The sequence below is a fragment of the Cetorhinus maximus genome, chromosome 3 (assembly GCF_964194155.1).
Source record: "Cetorhinus maximus chromosome 3, sCetMax3.hap1.1, whole genome shotgun sequence".
NCBI lineage: Eukaryota > Metazoa > Chordata > Chondrichthyes > Lamniformes > Cetorhinidae > Cetorhinus > Cetorhinus maximus.
This window is the reverse complement of record NC_135881.1, coordinates 209014123-209030162: the sequence shown is the minus strand read 5'-3', so window position 1 is coordinate 209030162 and position 16040 is coordinate 209014123. Positions and strand designations below refer to the sequence as shown.

Genomic DNA, 16040 nt, shown 5'->3' with positions numbered 1-16040 from the left:
GCAGTCATAGGACTGCTGGGGACCAGGTACTTGCTCAGTCGGTGGCTGATGATGGGCCTCTGGAGTCGTCCGTGAGGCAGCGAACGTCGGAAGTGCAGCAGGGTGTGTGGGAGGATCTGGCGGAGATACATGAGGCTATGTGTAGTATGGTGTCCGTGCTGGGGGAGTCCACACGGAGCATCACCGATGCAATGAGCCTCATGTCCGAGCACCATGCTTCCTCCATGGAGAGAGTGGTGAACCTCACGGAGAGGGTCCTCCAGGGGAACAATCAGAGCCTCCTGGGGTTACGCTCGGACCCGCAAGCCCTCACAGTGGCACTGGCCACAGCTGGTCAGTGCCAATGCGGGAGATGGTTTGGGCACCAAGTACCCCAGCCTGGTGCCCATGCATCTACGGTGAGCATGAAGGTCCAAAGTGACCTCATGTTATTGCAGTAGCTGCCTGGTGTCTCTGTGGGCTCCTCTCAGGGCGCTCCAGATGAGGGCAACAGCTCCTCTGCCCCTCTGCCAGTGACCTGTGGCATCCAATAAGGCTGCGGTGACTGGGGAAAAGCCAGCTGTGGAACTGGCTGCTCCCCCCAAGGCGGCTCCATCAAATGCTCTGCGGGCCAGAGGACGTCCGCCAAGGTCATTGAGGCCAACAGGACAGCACAGTGAGCAGGCTGTCTCAGGTGCCAGTGCCAGTGAGGGGGCAACACCTACACTTGGCACCTGTAAGCGGAAATTTAAGGCACCATAGGCACACCACGCGTTTCTCACTGGTGCTTTTATGTTGGCCCATAGTACTTTGTGGAAGACTCAGTGTGATGCCCAACACTGTTTTTGTTTTGCTTTATGAAGTTACTTTTGTTTGCTCAATAAATTTTAACATGTTGCCATGCCTCAGGGTGATTCCTTACCTCTGCAAATGGATGGGAACCCATGATGTTATAGGTGAGTTGTTTGACATTGAGCTTTATTGACAAGGGCCTTAGTTAACAATACTATCCAGGCTGATTTATCACTCAGGTTTCGAGTGTGGAACCCGCAACCCTGGCGTGTGTTGAAGGTCCATCTGTGGTGGGCTAGCTGAAGGTTCTTTGGATTAAAGCCTCCCGGGTTTCCCTACCTCCCTGGAGTATGCCCCTCAGCGTTCTCCTGTGCGTGCTCATCATCGGACTCACTGCTGCACTTATTGTTTGCATCTGGCGCATCTACGTCGACGTCTTCCTTGTCCACTGTGTCCCCCCTTTCCAGTGCCAGATTGTGGAGAGCGCAGCATACAACCACTATCACCAAGACACGATCTGGGGGGTACTGGAGTGCGCCCCCCGAGCGGTCCAGGCACTGGAAGCGCATCTTGAGAAGACCGAGGGTTCTCTCCACCACAGCCCTTGTGGAGCTGTGGCTCCTATTGTACCGCTGCTCAGCTTCTGTTCTTGGATGGCGGAGAGGCGTCATGAGCCACCTTCTGAGGGGATAGCCCTTATCACCCAGCAGCCATCCATCCAGCCGGGCTGGAGCACTGAAGAGACCCGGCACCTGGGAGTGTCTGAGGATGTAGGCGTCGTGGGAGCTGCCTGGGTACCTTGCACAGACTTGTAGAATCAGCATCCTGTGATCACACACTATCTGCACGTTCATGGAGTGGAAGCCCTTCCTGTTGATGAAGGCACCAGGCTCACCTGCTGGCGCCTTGATGGCCACATGTGTACAGTCTATAGCACCCTGGACGTGGGGGAAGCCAGCAATGGCCGCGAAGCCTCTGGCTCGCTGTGTCTGACTGTCATCATCCCAGTGGCTGTGGATGAAAGTCAATGCCCGTCTGAACAGAGTGTCTGTAACCTGCTTGACACAAGTGTGGACAGCTGATTGGGAGACACCGCAAAGATCACCCACCGAGCCCTGGAAAGAGCCGGAGGCATAGATGTTGAGGGCAGCTGTGACCTTTCGAGCCGCTGGCATGGGGTGCCCACCCACACAGTTTGTCGAAACTCAGGGCCAATTATCTGACAGATACAGTTGACTGTCTCCATTGAGAATCGGAGCCTCCTTCGGCACTGCACCTCAGACATATTGAGGTAGCTGCTTCGCCGCCTGTAAACCCTGGCAACAGGTTAGTGGCATCTACTGCGTCCCCTTCTGCCTTGGACTTCCTCTTGGCCCTGCGCCCCTTGTGCCTGCGCCTCTCCTCCCAAAGGTGGCTCCCCTGGAGACTGAATGTGCACTCCTGGCCTCCTCCCCCTTCTAGCCCTCCCTTCCTCCTCAGAGGAGGTGCCTCCAGTGGAGAGTTCAGCTCCCATACCCAGGCTACGGGAAGGCTTCCTGAAGGCTGCAGGCCCCAAAAATGATCTTCACTGTAGAGTCCTGACCTGAAGGTTTTTACTCCTGTCCAAGCAGCTGGTATGAGTTATGAAGTCTCCCTGATCACACAGGCAAGTAAAGGTTACTTCCACATTTAAATACCTCAAACATCACATGTGTGACCTCACTCACCCCTCTTAACCCACCCGTGGATGAGGTTTATATAAATGTCTCCTACCCGCCTGCCCGTTACACCCGTGTGATGTCCTGAAGATCACATGGGCTGCGAAAAATCGAGATCAATTGCTGCCTCAAGGGCCTTAACTGGCCCGTTAATCGATAGCGGATTCGCATCTGAATTTATAGCGTGCCCGCCTTCCCAAATATCGCGATGGCGCGCGGTGATGTCGGGATGCACGCCTGACGTCACCGCGTATCATTTTACGGGTCAGCGTGTGGGGCCCCGCCCCCGCACACCAACGGGAATATTCTGGCCCAGGCATTGACATCACGGGGACTGGGAGGACATCCATTGCCAGTGACTTTCAAAGTCACCACCGTTCTTAACTTCTACGTGAGTGACTCTTTCCAGGGCTCCTCTGTGGGATCTTTCACTGTCCACACACAAATGCGTACAGGAGGTGACAGGTGCTCCTTTTGCCTAAGCCCACAATTAAATCAACTTTGACAGAGATCAGACAAGCCAGGGCGCCGGAAGACAGGGCTTTGCTGCGATTTCCCGATTTCCACAGGTTCTGGATGCCATTGACTGCACTCATGGGGCTATAAAACTCCCTGGCAACAGGCACTGCAATAAATCAATGTGCAGCTGATCTTCGACCACAAGAAACAAATCCTGTGGGTTTGTGCCAGATTCCCAGGAAGCTGCCATGATTCTTACATTGAGTAGATTGGAGATCCCGGACATCTTCGAGGGACCGCACAGAATCCAGGGTTGGCTCCTCGGTGACAAGGGGTATCTGTAAAGGACGTGGCTGATGATGCCCTTAGTGGTGCCTCAGCAAAATCCTGCTGAGAGAAGGTACAATGATGCTCATATCGCTACCCGAACATTGGTGGAGCACAGCAATGGTATCTTGACGATGCGATTCCGATGCCTCAACAGATCTGGCAGAGTACTCCAGTACACTCCCCAGAGGGTCTCAGGGGCATTGTGGCTTGCTGTGGAATACATTGAAAGGGGTGATGGCAATGAGTTTGAGGAAGCCAAGGCTGCAGGGGAAGAGGCCAGAAGAGGCAGGCATGCATGTGAGGCCCTCATAGACACCAGATTCCATGAGGAGGATGAGAAGTTGTAATGAGTACTCTCTTGGACAAGTGCCCTCCATCACAGGCCCACTGGAACACCAGTGTTGCTCTCCCTCTCAATGCAACCATGCACTTCAATCTGACAGCAAGCACTTACGCTTTTGGCTAGCCATTGCCCTGTTCCTTTGAAGGATGATGAAGCCTCGGGAGCATGTGTACTTGCTGAGGGTGCTACCTGGAGTGAGCTCGTGGCTATATTCCTCTAGCCTGAAAAAGATCCTCAAGGAGATCCATCTCCAGCAATGGGACAGCGCATTCTGTGACAACTAGTCCTCTGTATCACTTTCTCCTCCAACACGTTGATATCCTGCACTCTCAGTTAGGGATGTGGGTGGGCATTCATCCTGGCCTTTCCATGGATTTGGATCACCTGAGGATCACAATGTTCACATAGACAGTCTGCCCTCATGGCTAGCCCTTGCCGTTGCAAACTCCAAAATGCTAAGAGCCATGAAGCCCTCAGGTCACGCGTCATTGGTAATAAGGAGCAAATTTCAGCTTCACTGCATCCTGGCTCCGATCCCATTGCTGCCCTCAACATTTTCTAAAGCTACCATATGCACTTTGAGAGAATGCTCAAAGGCTCCATTGACCACAACACGTCACCATTTGGATTTATCATCACTGGCCTCAGCGAAGTCACCTGGGTGGATGGCCCCAAGGTGTCCATCTGCTGGTCCCCCTCCCTATGGGTGCCTGAGGGCCCTGACTGACTCCTTGAGAAGAAGGGGGAGCTGGAGTGAGATTGAGTCGCCCTGCCCCCTCTCCTTTAACCACTGATGGATACCAGCGAGGCCCACACCAATGAAGTGTAGATCCTGGCACAGTGCAGGACCAATGTCCTGGACCAAGGTCTCCATGTCGGCCTACCAGTGTTAACCTCAGTGCATTGGCATGCTGGTACTATCATCTCAGGCTGAATGTGGACAGACCCCTCCATCTTGCGTTGCAATCTGTGAAATGCAGATGACAACCCTTCCTGATATTCCCCTGACTGTCATTGAAGCTCAACCACTGGGTTAGGACCGAGTACGGAGGCTTGTCATCAGACTCGGGCTCAGCAGAATCCTGGCTTTCAGCAGTCCTCTGAGTGCCAACTACTTTGGATGTCTCTGCCTTTGCCTGGTGCGGATCATACAGTGCGATGTGCTCACCAGATTGTGACCCCGAGGACAGTCTAGAACTAGGTCCTGCTGAAGTGTGTGTCTCTGCACTGATGGAGGGTGTGGGTGAGCGCTGTGATGGGTCTTTTCTATGGTGCTCTCCTCTGGTTCCTCATCTGAAGTGTCATCGGCTGGTGATGCAGGCTTGGCTTGTTGATGCCCTCAGGTGCTTTCCAGAGGTGCCTATGAAATAAAGTAGAGATAATTTGTGCATGGCAAGTGACTGGAAGGCACAACAATGGACTAACAGTATGGCTGCCTGAGGGATGAGCTGGTGCAGGGTCCTTACTTGGGAATCTGCCACTGATTTCACTGCCCCCTCATGCACGGTCCCTGTCCCCTCTGGCCAGCATGATGACATGCTCCTCATTGGGGAAGAGGGCCTTGATTTCGGTCACTCCACGACCACCACCCTCCCCGGTCTGGGACCTCTCCCTTCCGCGTGAGCTTGTCCTTCATAAAGACAAATGGAGAGAGTGTGAGCAGGATACAAGCCAAGGCAGGGGATGAGCATGTCTGCCTTGTGTGAATGGTGAGTGGAGCTATGCACGGGACGCGGACATGATCCTACACATGATATGAGCCCAAATGGAGATGTGAAGGTGTGTGTGAGAGAGTGAGTGGTGATGTCCCTTGAGCTGACAGTATTTGAGATCTCTGTGAAGTGTAAGCCTGATAGGCTTGTGAGTGTGTGAGTTGAGAGTGATGAGATGGTTGACTTACCCTGCTGGAATGGATGAGATCGTTTATCCTCTTTCTGCACTGGATGGCTGACCTTTTCTGTACCATGTTAGTGTTGACCACCATTGATTCTGCTTCCCAAGTGGAATGGTCACATTGGTTGACCTCCTTCGGCCATTACTGGGGTAGAGGACATCTCGGCGGGACTCGATAGTGCCCAGCAGGTGGCCCAGTGAGGCGTCACTAAATTTGGAAGCAGCAGTCTTCTTGCCTTTTGGCCCCATGCTTTCCTTGGGGCTGTCCTAGGCTGCAGCCATTGAGAAGGCTGTGTGTGGGTGCAGTTTAAATATGGCATTCAGACCAAAGAATCACTGAGGCCACAGTGGGTGGGCAAATCAGAGGCTGCCCACCTGCAATCCAGCCTATTTTCTGTTGTTGCATAATTAATAAGGTTGGAAGCTGAGAATACGGCGCAAAAACCACCATTGCGCTCAATGGGAAAATGCCGCTTTTCCTACCCACCATCGCACTGAGTGTGGATGGGAAAATGTCACCCATTGACCCTCCCATTTCCTCCCAGACACCCAGAGTGAACTGCTTTATATACTCTTGCAATGATTCCCTAATCCTTCCCCAGTTGGGGACGACAGTGCTTAATTTCCAACTTAAAGCGTGTGTTCTATCGTCGCACAAATTCAACGTTAACACGAAAGGCATTTTCGTAGAGAATTAACCAAAATTCAATCATCAAAATAAATGCTTCCTAAAGAAGCAATTAAGTTTTACACTAATTAGTTGTTTTTGAATTGTACCAGTTTCCTTTAAGAATAGACAATGTCATGAAAATATAATAATTATCATAATATTAATGTGATTTATTGTGAAGGTAGATTAATAGTGAGGTTTGGATTAGTTTCTCTGTGTGAGGTTGTGTGTGTGTTTGTGTGTGTGTGTGTGACGGGGGTCGGGTGGGGGGTGGGGAGGGGGTTAATTGAATTGCAAACAGCCAGTCTGGGTGTTTTGATGTATCAGAAGAGAAGTTAGGTTTGAAATGCTAAATAGGTAAACATGGCTTAAGTTTTAGAATGTGAGGTGTGAAGAACATTTGCATTTTTAGATAAACCAGAGTCGTGAATTTCAAAGAGATGGTGAGGTGTTACCTGTAGCTATAAGAGGCTAAGCCAAACTGTGTTTATTTTTCCCAACGATTACCTGATAATATGAGTACAATGGAAGATTTATATTACAAAAAAATTAAGTTGCAAAGGCATATTAGGACAATGGAATTTACATTAAAAAGGGAAAAGCTCTGTGTAAAGGAGATGAGGTTATGTGTAAGAAGAAGGATTTCTAAGATCTAACAAGTGTGAAAAGCCTCCAGATTCTATGCATCAAGCAGCTGTCTACAGGAACTGAAGCTAAGAGAAATCACTTTAAATATTACTGTCCAGGGTCTTGGGTTGCTTTGCCTGGGTCTTTGAAATCTATGTTGTTTTACTGTTGCCTTAACGGAGGTGTAACTGGGAGTTAGACTAATTAGAAGATTTAGAAGTTATTATAGTGGTAATTTGTAGACTTATGTACATGCTTAATTTTTTTCTTCGATTAATAAATGTTTAATTTAGCTTTGTAAAGAACCTGTGAGACTCGGTTGGTTTATAACTACTGAAAGCAAGGCACGTAGCTCGAAATAAAGTACAAATTGCAAACAGTTGTGGCAACTGTTTCAAATTTCCCTTTGGGATTTGAGCAGCTCAGAATTTACCATCCGCTGTGTCATATCAACACACATACACATGCACGCACGCGCGCACACACACACACAGACAGACAGACACACACAGACAGACAGACAGACACACACACAGACAGACGGACAGACACACACACAGACAGACAGACACACGCAGACAGACACATATACACACACACATGCACAAATACTGCCCAGGGACCATAGATGAAACTGCACATTACTTCAGGGAGCTTACTATGCTACATCTGTTGTAACTGCATTGTGGTCTATCACCCATGGAAATTAATTATTGGAATGATTAATTATTAACCATCTTGAATAAAATATTCTCGGCCAGATGTTCGCAGGCTTCCCAATTCCACCTGCATAAGCACTTCCATCAAGTGGGCAGATCAGAATTCTGACCACAATAGAGGAACCTCATCAGTCTCTTGTGGAAATTCAGCTGTCAGGCATATAGCTCACGTGCGTTGACGATATAACTGAACTATACTGCTTAGGCATCTGGCTTATATCCAGTACTTGTTGAATATTTTATTTTTAGAAGTAGAGCCAATTAATTAAAAATATTTTCCTGCCACACCCCCCCGCCATTGCAGCCTCATTTCCCAGCCCTGATTTACTGAAAATGTTGGTCACCACATTAAAAGGCTCCAATATCAGCAAAGAAGATTGCAAAATGTATTTAACCATTTCCATGTTTTCAACTGTAAAGATATGTTTTGCTATTTCAGAAAATTAGATTTTGGGATAAAGTACCTGGGCAATTTGAGACATGGCATGTGGCGATGGGAGCTGTTCTTGGGAACAGCAGGTGATTTTAGACCTCTGGTTCACAAAGCCCACCACTACTGGGGCTTTTTCTCACCTCAGGCAGGTAGTTAATGTTGGCGATGAGAGTTTTGCCCACTGGCTGAAGAGCCACCGATAACCCACATTGCCTTCGCTGGAGAAGGCACGCGGGAATTAAGTGTCCAACAGGCACTTAACAGGCCAGGCCTTCTGCAGGATTTAGGACCCTGGGGCCAGAAATGCCCGCCCCCTAGAACTGCAGGCCAATCAGAGGCCAGCAACTCTCTATTACAGGCAGTGCCACTGGGAGCGGTGGCTGCTGCTGGTAACATACCCACCAGGGGCCTGGAATCACCAAGAGACCCCAGGACATAGATCGAGGGCAAGATGGTGATCATTGTTCTGAATTATATCAATAAAAAGGTAATGAAGGTAAAAATTATTTTGTGCCTGACGTTTGCAGTTCTACGTAATGGGTACTATAATGACAGCAAGATGTTACAGGAAGGAATGGAGTCTATGCAGCAACTTTTAAATATAAGTTTACAGTTGGTGGCTTATGACTCACTAAAGCAATTCTGGGATTTGATAAAGAAAAGGTTGGAACAAGAATGGCACTTCACCACAAAGACATGCTCTTCATTTAAACAGGACCATGGGAATTATTTGACAAAGTAAGACCAAGCCCACCCAGTTCATCTTGTAACTTCCCCTTTTATGTCACCTGCATGAAAAAGACCCTAGCTGCCAACTCACTGCCCCTTTAACTGTTTGTCTGCTGAAACCGTTTCAGAACGTTGAACATTTCTATTAGATCCCCTTTGATTTTTTTCTACTTCAGTGAATTTTTCATTTATCAAATCTCCCAAGGTAACTACATCCATCTTAGTCCTAGTTAATTCCCATTGACCCTTTTCCCTGGCTTCATTATCCTTTCTTTATTGGCTGTCTAAATCAGCACACAGAACTCTAGCTGTCGGTGCATTGCATAAATTTACTGTCACCTTGCTGTCATATTTAAATGTCTCTGGATATGAAGCTCAGAATTTCTTTAACCTTTCAATGATGTTTTATTTCACCCCAATCTTGCCTCGAACAACTACACCAATGTTCCTGCAACCCCCAAAAATCCATTCCCACTCATCGAGCATTATGCCACTCTGAATCCAATTGACTGTCATTGTTGACATTCTCATATCTTACTGAAAGTTAGACAGTTGTTTTTTTGTAATGTCTCTCGGTTAAAGCTAATCCTTTAACAAACAAGCCTATGATAATCACTTCATGCATAACAGATCCCTTTAGTTGTTACAACAGTTTAGTGTCATGAATTGTGCTGCATTGTTTTCCACAGGTGAGGCAACCAAATTTAATGTTATATAATTGGAGGGTTAGCGTTTTGTAACCAAGGTTACTGATCTTTCAACTGAAACTTGATTTACAATGACATATTATTTCACAGCTGCAATACATAATCTTCAAAAACAATGATGTAACAAATATTTTGAGACTATTGGACATGCTATATGCCTCTACTCCTGTCTCATCTTCCATTTCTTTTTTTGCCTCTGTTAACAGATCATACAACACTTTAATGCCTGGTTATAGAACACTGGAAATACTCAAGTACGAACAGCAAAATAAAAATGTCTCAGTGCTCAACAAGAAAATCTTCTCAGGATTACTGGGCAGAATTTTCTGGCTGACATGCGGGTGGCGGAGCCCGCACCTCAGCGCTTAAAATGTCGCGCGAGTGTCCCGACGTCTGTGTGCGGCATCGCAATGTTTAGGTCGGCGGGTGGGCTATGCAGCGCGACGCACGCCCACCATTAATTAAAAGCCATTAAGTCAGCAATTGTCGACTATTTTGAGGACCCCGTGCGAACTTCAGCTTGGCACATGGGCCCAACGGGCAGGCGGGTAAGTGATTTTTTAACAAACCTCATCCACGGGCGAGATGAGGTTTGAGTTCGGATTTTAAAAAGTTGAATAAAGTTTTTGTGTACTTTATTAACATGTCCCATCTCGTGTGACATTTTCACATGAGGGGGACATGTTAATGATTTTTTTATTTTTCAACTTTCACTACCTTTCAACGATCTCCTTGAGGCACCACATAGCCTCAGGGCGATGTGGGCTCTTTTGCGCGCATGCTCGAAAGAGCGCACTCTGACAGTTGGGGAATCTCCCCCCCACCGAATAGCGCTTTCCGTCAGGAGTCGTGCTGGGCGGGCCTTAATTGGCCCGCCCACGTAAAATGGTGGTGGGGCCTATTTTGGCGGCGAGGATCGGCTACCCGTCTACCGCCGAGTCGATCAGGCCCGCCCGGCCGTCAAGGGCAAAATTCAGCCCACTGTGTATATAAATGTTGACCTTGCCAATGACACCCCTGTGCTATGAACGGACAAAAAAACACTTCAGCAGAGAAACTTTTCAATAAAATGGTCGAGAGATTCCGCTAGTTAATTTGCCAGAAATCATCCAAGTTAATGCAAAAGAGTGAGAAACTTTAAACACAAGACACGTTGAGCTTAGAGTGTCTGCGATGTGTTGCACTGCATTAAAAAAAATCCATCGGAAGCCAGATCTTCTGGCAAAACTGGCCACTCCCCCAATCAAAATAATAAGAATGCGTTTCTATTGGTTGTGCCTGGCCGAGAAAGCTCTTAAAATCAAGGTTTCAGCGCAAAGGCACTTTAAAAAGTTTTTAAATAGTAAAATCTATTTAATTTATTAAGAAAATGCAAGTGTAAATCAGTATGCCTAGCAAATATTTTATCATGGTCAGTGATTTAAATCAGGTTTTTCACAGGTGGGGGAATAGGCTGATTTAAAATGCTTACCCCATTTTCAACTATATTACTCAAGCTGCACCAAGTTACCATTTTAAATTCATTTAAGAATGTATTTTAATGTATGGGGAAAAGTAAATAATTATGTTCTAAAATCGCTGCCCAATTGTGTTGGCAGATTTGGTGCCTGTGATTACACAAATAATTTTGAGTGGAAATTTGAACCACAAATTCACTTCGGAAAATCAATGCAATTTCAAGCGTAACTTGCACCCAAATTACCTCCTGTGACCAAAGTAGAAACTCCGTCCTATTCTTGTCATGTTTAGCAACCGCTTTTGAGGAACGTCTGCGATAATAGTTGGTTGGAACACCGGCCTTTGATTTCAGGAACGTGAGTCTGAGAGGTTATAAAGGAATTCTAACCACAAAGTTCACCAATCTGAAGTGAAACAATACTTGCTGAGTCCCAACCCAATCATAGCATGTAAACATTTTTCTGTTGCCTAAAATCACTCATGATTTAGCGCTGAATTGCCAGCATCAGAGAAAGCAGTGGTCAGAAAAAAATAAATCTTGTAATATATTTTCTCAGGATGGAATAAAGGAACTGGTGAGCAGAATGACGGCAGCACTACTGTGGTTCATTACTTGTGAAGATGGGTGTGACTATGGACGGATTTCTTAAAAATTACTCAAATGAGACAGGAAACATAATTAAAAATGTGTTTCAGCTCACACTCTTTGATTTGTTAAACATTAATGAGCAATCCAGGCGAGTATTATAGCAGAAAACTGATGATGGAGCTGTTATCTGTCGGGAGAAATCGCTTATCATTTGATCAGCGTAGGCTCAGCTTTGTGCAAGAGCACAGACAGCAGTTACTGTTATATACTCGAGAAACAATTGGAACTATACTGCTAATTCTTCACTGTCGCTAGGCCAAAACCCTGGAACTCCCTCCCTAACAGCACTGTGGGTGTACCTACACCACAGGGACTGCAGCGGCTCAAGAAGGCAGCTCACCACCACCTTCTCAAGGGCAATTAAGGATGGGCAATAAATGCTGGTCCAGCCAGCGACACCCACATTCCATGAAAGAAAAACCTTGGGCAAGAGCATCAAATAGGTGACAGTGAGTTAGCGGCTCATTTAACACTCTGCCCAAGTCCCTTTCCCATTAAGTTTGATGATGAAGAAATCGTGGATTGTTAGATGGGCAATCAATTCATCATCACCCATTTTGCATCACACTCTTAGAAGGATTTCACCCTAGTTTTTCTAAGCTCAACCCTTTCTATTGCAGGTGACAGGATCAAATCAGTAATGGCCTCTGATATACATTTCATGGCACATTACTGACAGAGCTAGGCTGATTCCTGAGCTGAAAGGGTTGTTTTATAAGGAAGGGTTGAGCTGGTTGGGCCTAAACATTTTGGAGTTTTGAAAAATGAGAGGTGATCTTATTGAAATACATAAGATCCTGAGGGGGCTTGGCAGGGTAAATGCTGAGAGGATATTCCCCTCCTGGGACATTTCTAGCAATAGGGAGCACAGTTTCAAAATAAGGGATCTCTCATTTAAGACAGAGATGAGGAGGAATTTCTTCGTTCAGTGAACTTAACATTGGAATTCTCTAGAGCAGTGGAAGCTAGCTTTTTCAGATATATTCAAGGCCGAGATAGATTTTTGATCTACAAGGGAGCGGAGCATTCTGAGGGGCTAAGGCAGGCCGGTAAAGGCCTCGATCAGATCAGCCATGATCTTATTGAATGGTGGAGCAGGCTCGAGGGGCCAATTGGCCTACACCTGCTCTTATTTCTTATGTTCCTACATGTACCAATACTTCCAAACTGTTCTTGACTTAAACAAAATAGAAATCATGTCAGAATATCGGAAGCAGGATAAAAAAAGTTACATACCGTCGATGTCAGAATATAAAGACGAATAGTGAAAAGTAAGAGGCAACCTGAACATTTATTTTTATTTATTGGTTCTCTTAATGTGGGCATCACTAGCTCGGCCAGTATTTATTGCCCATCCCTAGTTGCCCTTGAGAAGATGGTGGTGAGCTGCCACCTTGAACCACTGCAGTCCGTGTGGTGTAGGCACACCCACAGTGCTGTTAGGGAGGGAGTCCTAGGATTTTGACCCAGCGGCAGTGAAGGAACGGCGATATATTAGCAAGGCAGGATGGTGAGTGGCTTGGAGGAGAACTTTAATGTGACGGTGTTCCCATCTACCTGCTGCCCTTGTCCTTCTGGGTTTGAAATGCACTGTTCTGTCACTTAGACAATGTTGTTTGTACATGGTGTCCTGAATTGAATTTGAACTTGTGCTTGGGGGGGGCGCTATCAGAAGTGCATAAAGTGTTGCTTATATTATTTTAAAGCAAACTGTAGAGTTGTAAGTGTTTGCATACACAGGTACAATCAGAATTATCTTTAAAGTGCAACATACAACACTTACCTTAAAGACAGTTCAACTACGTCTTTTATGGAGAAGGATCGACAGCCATATGCAGCTGTGACAAGTTGTCCAGTTCAGCAAGATGTTTTCACGTAACTTTCTATTATTAAACACTTCAAAGGTTATTTCTCCTGATGAGGTGATTCATGTATCCTCTTATCTGTAAAGACAAAAACAAAAACTGCCTTAAACATCTTGGAACCGAGGGGAATCAGCAAGGCACAGGCATAAAGGCGAATACTGCAAGTCAAGCAGTTGGGGCAAAATCCTGAATTCAGTAAACTCAGTAATTTACTATTCATTATTCTGTTTGTAAGTCCAGCGTAACATACAATAACAAAAAGTTTTACTATCTCACACATTTTTAATCTGAGCTATTGGAAATGTATGAAGTACTTTAAATTCACCCAAAGGAAGCAGCTTTGATCTTTCTTTGCAGACTCATCTTGCAAATCTTGTCAGTCATAATTTTTACAAGTACGAAATGATGAGCAGATTCAGTTACTCCGTATTTTGGTAACTCGTCACAGAATTTTTTTTAGACTTCTAGCTCTCTGTGTTTTTCATTGTACCTATTAAACAGAAATATGTGCTTTTCAATCTAAACTGTGAGCTAAAGTTGACCCACAACAGCAGAAGGGCTGTAAACACCCTGGAAAGCACAAACATCTAAAGACGCGTACATATAGGCCTCTGAGATGTCATTCTAAATTAAAATACATTTATTTTTTCACCAAACGTCTGAAAATAATGCATCATACATAGATTGGTTTTCAAACAATCATGAAATGTCGAGATAGTAATTATCTTGTAAATGTTAAAGGACTTCTAGGTTTACTTATTTATGTATTTATTTCAATAATGGTCATCATATTAAATAATTAGATTAATGCAGGCAACATATTGATGTAAATAACATAAATTAGTCAATAAATGTTGACATGAGAAGACAAGTTAACATTTCAAACTCCTAGATTGTCATTGCCAATGTTAAATTGGATGAATCAGGTTGTTATTTTAAAGAGCCTCAAATATTTAGTTTATACAATGTAAACATTACTAACTCAACATACTTCCACGGTTATTTGATTTAAGTTCTCTGTATATTCCATGAGTTATTTAATTTTTCAGACATAAAAGCAATTAAATTAAATGAACCAGATGCATCAGAATATTTGCGGAAATGTTCGGTTGGGTCCCATTGCTTTAAAGCAGCCCGACACAGACTATATTGAAAGAAGTCAGAAAAGATTAAGATTGATACTTGCTCAGCCATGATTCCATAAGACCATAAGACATAGGAGCAGAAATTAGGCCATTCGGCCCATCGAGTCCATTATTTTCAATTTCCAATTAATTCGCTGTACAGCTTTGCAAACGAGCAAACAAAATGTCATAAAAATACTTTACCACAATGGAGCTGCGTTTTGCGCACTGAAATTGTAACAACTAACCCCAATTTTTAAAGAAAATTATCTTTTGTGAAAGAAGACATCATTTAAATTTTACTTCTGTTTCCTCTTACAAACTATTTTTTCCCCACACACCATTCAGAACGATCAATCATCTTATAATGGTCAACCAAAAGGAAAGTCATGTGTCAAGGCAATGATGACAACAACCCTGTATTAATATAGCATCTTTAACTTAGTAAAACATTCCAAGTGCTTCACAGAAGCATTATCAAATAAAACTGAGCATGAAGCAACATAAGGAGAGATTGGGACTGTTCACCAAGGACTTGGTCAAAGCGGTATTTGCCTACACTGTCAGATTAAAACAACCAAATACCAACAGTATTCAAACAATGTTTTGGTTCAAAGTATAGCCAAAACAGGCAATGAAGGGGTAAGGTATCCTTGGCACACTTATTTTTTTAAACAAGCACATATTGTCGCAGGCTTGGTGATGTGAAGCACATTGAGTATGCATGTCTTTAAAACTGGCTGATTAAACTTAAAATGAGAAGCCAGGCTGGATAAAACAGTTTAGTCCATTAATGTTCCTGCCACTGGGTTCAATGTCCACGCTCTTCTCCGCCACTCACTGTGGCTACAGAATGTACAGCTTGCTATGGTTACTTCTGACAGCTCCACTCTGACCTCTACCACCGGGAAGAACAAGAGCAGTAATGTTGTGCGAACACCATCACTTCAAACTTCCCCTCCAAATCACACATCATCCTGACTGAGACATGCATCGCTATCCTCAAACTGACTGCCTAACACATTGTGGGAGCACCATCACCACAGGAACTTCAGCAGTTCAAGGAACGGTGGGCTCATGCAGCGAGGCAATATGGGTAGAGCTCCGGAATAGGAAGGGTGCAGTCACAATGTTGGGAGTTTACTATTGGCCTCCCAATTGCCGGCGGGAGATTGAGGAACAGTTATGTAGGCAGATTTTGGAAAGATGTAAAAGCAATAGGGTTGTTGTGGTGGGTGATTTTAACTTTCCCTATATTGACTGGGAATCACTTAGTGCTAGGGGTTTGGATGGTGCAGAATTTGTAAGGTGCATCCAGGAGGGCTTCCTGAGACAATATGTAGATAGTCCAACTAGGGAAGGGGCAATACTGGACCTGGTATTAGGGAATGAACCTGGCCAGGTGGTCGAAGTTTCAGTAGGGGAGCATTTCGGGAAAAGTGACCATAACTCAGTAAGTTTCAAGGTACTGGTGTATAAGGATAACAGGAGTCCTTGGGTTAAGGTGCTTAATTGGGGGAGGCTAATTATAACAATATTAGGCAGGAACTGAGGAATCTAGACTGG

At 45.3% G+C, this 16040-nt stretch overlaps 1 protein-coding gene across 1 annotated transcript in view; it reads right to left on the bottom strand.

Moving 5' to 3' along the window:
* The window catches only part of LOC144679217 (cadherin-18), a 714816-nt gene that overhangs the window by 541051 nt on the left and 157725 nt on the right, over nucleotides 1–16040 (bottom strand). Inside the window, exon 2 of the mRNA XM_078539657.1 lies at nucleotides 13269–13428. The gene's annotated coding sequence lies outside the window, so the exon portion shown is untranslated. The remainder of the gene's footprint in view (nucleotides 1–13268; nucleotides 13429–16040) is intronic.